This window comes from Lonchura striata, chromosome 23 (genome assembly GCF_050655825.1).
Source record: "Lonchura striata isolate lonStrDom1 chromosome 23, ASM5065582v1, whole genome shotgun sequence".
NCBI lineage: Eukaryota > Metazoa > Chordata > Aves > Passeriformes > Estrildidae > Lonchura > Lonchura striata.
In genome coordinates this window covers 8494942-8500941 of record NC_140725.1, presented here as the reverse complement: position 1 = coordinate 8500941, position 6000 = coordinate 8494942, and positions in this window count along the sequence as shown.

Sequence of the window (6000 nt, the reverse complement as noted above, 5' to 3'; positions counted from 1 at the left end):
TGTGGATGTGCTGCTGCTGTGATGGAGCAGGTGAGGGTCTCTGAAGACGCCAAAGCATCTTCAGGTATTTAAACAAACATTCCTCATACCCAAAGCCTGGAGATGGCATGGCCTCCCCAGTTTGGGTTCCACCCTCTCGGAGATGCCCAGGTTTCCCAGCCTTCATCCAGGCTGGAAATAGCCCAGCCCACACTGGCAGATGGGATTTGGAGAGGCTCCATCCAAGCAGCCCCTGCCAGAGCCCTGTGGACACAGAGGGACAGCCCTGGGGACACATCCATCCCACCCAGCCGTGGGATCCCTGGGGACTGCCATCACTGCCTCCATTTGTCACCCTGGTACGCTGTGGGCAGCAGCAGGGCCGCCTCAGGGGCTGTGTTCCCATGGGCATGGCAAACTCCAGAAACACAGACGTCATCCCAGGGATGCTGTATTTCCACGCTGCCTGAGGCTCCTGCAGGCACAGTGCTCTGCTGTGGTGCTTCTCTTGTCTCTTGAGACCACAAGCTCTGCAGAACTCCTCTGTGTGGTGCAAAGGGAACACTCAGCCACGGGGACCTGCTGCAGGAACCAAGTCCTGACAGTGTCTGAAGGTCTGGCTGGCTGAAGCACCCCCTGCTTACATCTATACAGGCAGAGCAATCCCCCCAGAGACCCCAGAAAGGGGCTTGGTGCAGGTTGTGCACCTCTAGTGTGAGTTAAACTGGAATTAGAGAGCTGCAAGTCTGGCTCGGCTGGAATAACTGGGCAAGGCCCAGAGTTCGGGTTTGACAGCGAGGCCCCAGCCAGGCGCAGAACCTGCAGTAGGAGCCACGACCTCACAGAATGGTTTAGGTTGGAAAATCCCTCTGAGATCGAGTCCAGCACTTCCCCCAGCGCTGCCAAACCCACCACCGGCCCTGTCCCCAAGCACCACATGCACATGGATTTAAATGCCTCCCAAGCTGATGAATGCAACAGGTTCTGCGCAGGGCAAAGGCATTTCCCGTGCAGGCCGTTTGCAGCCAGGCCGTGTCGGGGGAGCCGGGGCGGCCCGGGCAGCGCGCCCGGCGCCCCGCGATGCCCCGGCCGGGCTCCCGGCCCGGCGCCGCGCTCCTCCCGGGGCGGCAGCTCCTGCAGCCCCACCTATTGTTGCTCAGGCGGACGTGGCTGGGAATCGTGTAAAACGGGATTTCTGGGGCTCCTCGCACGCGTAAGCAGGAGCTCTGAGTAAATCAGGACTTAGTTGCTTTTCCCAGTAATGCAGGGAAGGTGGATGCTGCAGGAGAGTGGCTGCTGGCTTTTGGGGACAGCTTTTGCTCCTCAGGCTGAACTCTCATTCCCAGAGCTGCTTCGTTCTCCTCCCGGATCCTGCTCAGCTGTGCCCGCCCGCTCTCTGTCACCTTCGGGACAATCAGGCTGGGAGCTCCTCCCTGGGCTGCAGCTCTCCCTCAGCTCCTTCAGAGTTCCTTTTACAGCGGGAAGGATGTCCCAGAGGGGAAAACCAAAAAGCTTGAGCCTGCCTGGGGGAGCCTCAGAGCTCAGAGCTGTGGCCCCATCCCGGGAAGTCTCCTCACCTTCCCAGAGGGCAGAACTGCAGGGCAGCTCTTCTGCCTGGCAGCTGCATCCCCGAGCATCTCACTCCGCACTGAGAGCAGTTAATTACCTTTAATTACCCCGACTCGTCTTTAAGTGTTCCCCAATAACACATCCTGCTTAGGGAAAGAGGAGCATATTCTGCCAGTGCTGCAACACGCTGAACTTTTTTTCCCGGGTTCACTTTTCAGGCTGAATTTGGTGGGTTTGTGTCTGTCCTGCCAGCCCGTGGTCACTGGGAGCATCTCTTACGCTGCAGGCACAGCCTCAGCAGCTTGGGGGCTGCTACTCCAGAGACTGAGGAGGAGGTGGAGATGGATTATCCAACGTTCTGCAGCAGACTGGGACAGCTGTCATGGGATCTGTCACTCCTTAGCTCCATCCTACCCAGACTCCTTCTAGATCCTTCTGCCCTCTCTGTCGCTCCTGTGGTTTTTCTCTTTTCTCTCCATTCACTGATATAACAGGGTGAAATGAAACTGCATCAGGAAGGAAAAAAAATTCTAATGGCAAAATTTGTTAGACCATGGAATAATCTTCCAGGGGAAATGGTGGGAGCTTTTTTACTTCAGTCATTTACACCTGGGCTGGGCAGAAACACTAGGAAAGAAAATACTGGGGGAAATGCTGTAGATACAAGAGTGCTTGGGGACAAAAGGGCTCTTGTACTGGGAGATGTCTGACCATGAGCTGCTCCCTGTGGATCCTGAGATCCCAGGGCATGCTCAGAGGTGGGAAATCTGCTTTTAACAAGGGACTGCTCTGTGATGAGGAGGTGAGATTTCTCATATCCTCAGGTACCACAGTGTTTAAAGAAAACCCAGCTGCCTGGGTCTGCCAGCTCACCTGTGGGTTACCCAGCTCAGTATCCGGCCTTTATTTTTATGGAAAATTGACAGTTAGGAATTGAAGGCTGATTTTAGCTGCTGACATTTATTGCTGATATAAAATATGATCTCTCCTCTCTTCGAGCCGTGCAAACACAGCTCCTGCAGGGCTCCCTGTGGGGCGAAGGGATGGCAGAGATGGGTTTGGCAGGGCTGGTCCCTTTAGTTCTGTGCCGTTGTTAGGGGAGATCAGAGATGAGTTCCTGCTCCCAGAACTATTCCAGTGCTGGCCATTTACATCCCACAGGAATCCCTCCATGGCTCCTTCCCTCCCCCTGCCAGCTCAGGGACTGGCACAGGGGCTGCTCCCTCATGCAAATGCTTTGGGGTTTTCTGAAGTGGACATGCACAGGCGGGCACAAGCAAACAAACCCTCGCAGCCCCTCTGCAGAACCTTCCCCTTGGTTTTGTTGGCTCAAGGCAGCACAGGATGGATTCAGACCACCTGAACAATCTCGGGCTGGACCCCATGGGAAATATGATTATATTGTAGAAAGTTATTGGCTGGGAAATCTTTCCCAGGAGCTTTGGTGTGATGGTTAAAGGAGGGCAACCATCTCCTTCAGCCTCTCCTTTTGATTTTTTTTTTTTTTTGGGTGATTCTGTACAGGGCAGCCCCAAGCTCCCCCATTTCCCTCCAGATTCACTGTGCAGAGGGCAGGGACTGGGACTGGCACTGACTCCTCTCTGCTCCTCCCAGAGCAGCTGTAAAGGCAATTGCTGCTCTTGAGTGGAGGAAACCAGAGAAAATAATTTGAAATATTCCTGTGCCACAAATGTTTTATTTTGAAGAGCAGCAGTAACCTGGCAGCCCCAAATGAAATATTGAATTTTAAGAGAGATGCAAACACATACAAATGAAAAATGTCTCTGATCATAAAGAAAGCATTTGCTAAAATTAAAATGGAATGCATTACTGTCCAGGCTGGAGACAGAAATGCCAGCAGAGCTGTGGAAGGGGAGGCTGACTCCTTAAGTGACCAGATGCAGCTATTGTTTTCTTTCCACTAATGCCAGTGGCAGTATTAGAGAGAAACAAACAAACAAAAAAAATCGAGTTGTCTGGCAGCAGTTTAGAAGTGAATTAAGTCCAGTCCTTGCAGAGGTCTCCTTAACTTCCACCTCCACAGGAAAGGAGTCTGAACATGCTCCCATCCACAGGGACAGGGGTGGGCAAAGAGGAATTAATTTTGAAATAGTGTAGAGGATGCCACAATAATAATTGAAAGGACAAGTGAGATTGGTCTGGGCCCTGTAGCAATCAATAGGGCCCATTATGCACTGAACTGGCATTCGATGGGAAAGGCTCAGGGCTGCATTGGATACATCCGTGTTTGACACCACCATGCAGAGGCAGGGCTGTGCTGACATCAGGGCACTGCGTCTGCAGAGTCTGTGGCAGGTTTGTGTTTAGGGAAGTGTCTCCTGGCGTAGATGGAGGGGTTGATCCCACTTAGGATGGAGGAGCAAAGGAACAGCTGGGGGAACCAGCAGAGCTTGCAGCACCTCCTTGTCACAGGCAGGGATGAACAGCTCAGGAAGGGCTTTCCCAGCTCAGGAAGGGCTTTCCCAGCTCAGGAAGGGCTTTCCCAGCTTCCCAGGGGCTGGGTGTGGAATAAAATCCTGGCTGGGCTTCCTCACTGCATTTTCTGTCAGTCATGAGAGAGTTAATTCCCATTTTTCTCCAAGCAAGAAAGAGCACAGAGGTAAAAAAAATCTTAGTGATTACAGTTGATTAAACCAAAGCCTACTGGGTCTGCTGCTTTTGGATTTATTTATTTATTTATTTATGTGTGGATTTATTTATTTATTTTACATTTTTGTAAATGAGTCTTCAAGGGTCTTCAAGTGCTTCCCATGGGGAGTGACAATCACAATCCACTGCCTTGCCTCTCCCCATGCTGCCTCTCCACAGGAGCTCAAGAAATCTTAACATCCCATCAAAAGCTAATTACATTCTGACACAGCAACTGGAGGCCTTAAGAGCTGGGGGGAGAGCGCAGCTGACATAATGGCTTTAAAATTGCATGGAACATGCAGAATATTTGGTGCTATGAACTGGCAATGGTTCAGAGCAGCAGAGGAAGAAAGGAAAAGGGTAATGGGAAAGGAGTTAGAATGGGATTTGTACTGGAAACCCACTCCAGGTCATGGGTCCAAGACCTGATCCTGCACTTTGTCACTGCTTTCAAACATTGCAGCTCTTCTTTTGAAGGGGAAGAAGTTCCCAGCCTTCTCCTCCCTGGGTCTCAGTCCCTCCATGGCACCAAGTCCCCCGTGCAGCAAAGGGGTGGTTGTCTCCTCTTTTGAACCTCCTGAGGTCCCAGTGAACAGAGACAATCCTTGTCCCGTCTGCAGCCCCAGGAGAGAGGGCAGGGCTGGGGGCAGAGGTGAGAGGAGAAGTCTGGGAGCAACTGGGCAAAGGATCTGGCCAGGGCTGGTCACTGCAAAGCTGAAAATGGGACAGGGCTGGGAGGGACTTCCTGGGAAGTGCCTGTGTGTGGTCATCCCCTCCATGGGCCCTTCCCAGGCACTTGCTGGCTGCTCCTTGGGGAGGACACTGGTGAGGTGAGATGGGAACAGCCTGGAGCTGGAGCGGATGGAAATACTCACCTGGAGAAGAGGAGGACACAGGCAGACCTCACACCCCTTACAGTGTCTGGAGAGGGATTTTGCAAAAGGGTCTGGAGGGACAGGAGAAGGGGAAAGGGCTGTGGGGCAATGGGGCTGTGGGGCTACAGTGTCCCCCTCCCTACCCCCCATCCTGGAGAAGCTGCTCTTTCCTAAATTCCACTGACCAGTTGCCTCCATACCAGTGTAATTCTTTCTTAAGATTATTTGCTCTGCTCAGGAGCATGGCAGGAGGGTTGTGGCTGACCAGGCAGCAAATTAGCTGGAATCTCATTATCCAATAATTTATAAGTTGCCTATGTATTTTAGCAAGACACTTTCTTTAATAGAAGATGCCCTCTGTCCACTAACTGTTTACACTGCTGGGGTCCCAGGGGCCCCACCTGATGTTTCCCTTTTTGGTGATCTTCACAGAAGAGAGAAGAGTGATCTTCATTTTGCTTGATTTTTATAATGAATTTTTTTCTGTTCTGCTTTGCAGTGGTTTATTCTTCTGGATTTAAAGCACTTAAAATTCCCTGTGTATTTTGGTGTAAATCAGGATTCGCTCCCCAGGTGTGGCCAAAAGCAGCTGGGCAGCCCCAGGGAGATGCCAGGGTGGCTCTGTGCCTTTGGTTTGATGGCCCCGGGACTGCAGGGCAGAGCATGGTGACAGTGGGTAAGTGCCAGCACATGGGTGTGAATTCCAGCCTGGAATGTCATACTCTTCAGCTGCTGGTGCAGAGGCCTTCCAAGATCCTGTCCCATGTCCCCAGGTATGGTGGCACCGTCCCTTTGCACTTGTCCCTTGTTCCCTGATGGAATCAGAGCAGTGCCAGGCACAGCAGGGGCTCACCTGCCTTGTCCTGTGAGAAAGGTAGAATGTGGCAAGTTCTGGTGAGGACAGAGATGCTCTGGAGTGACCTGG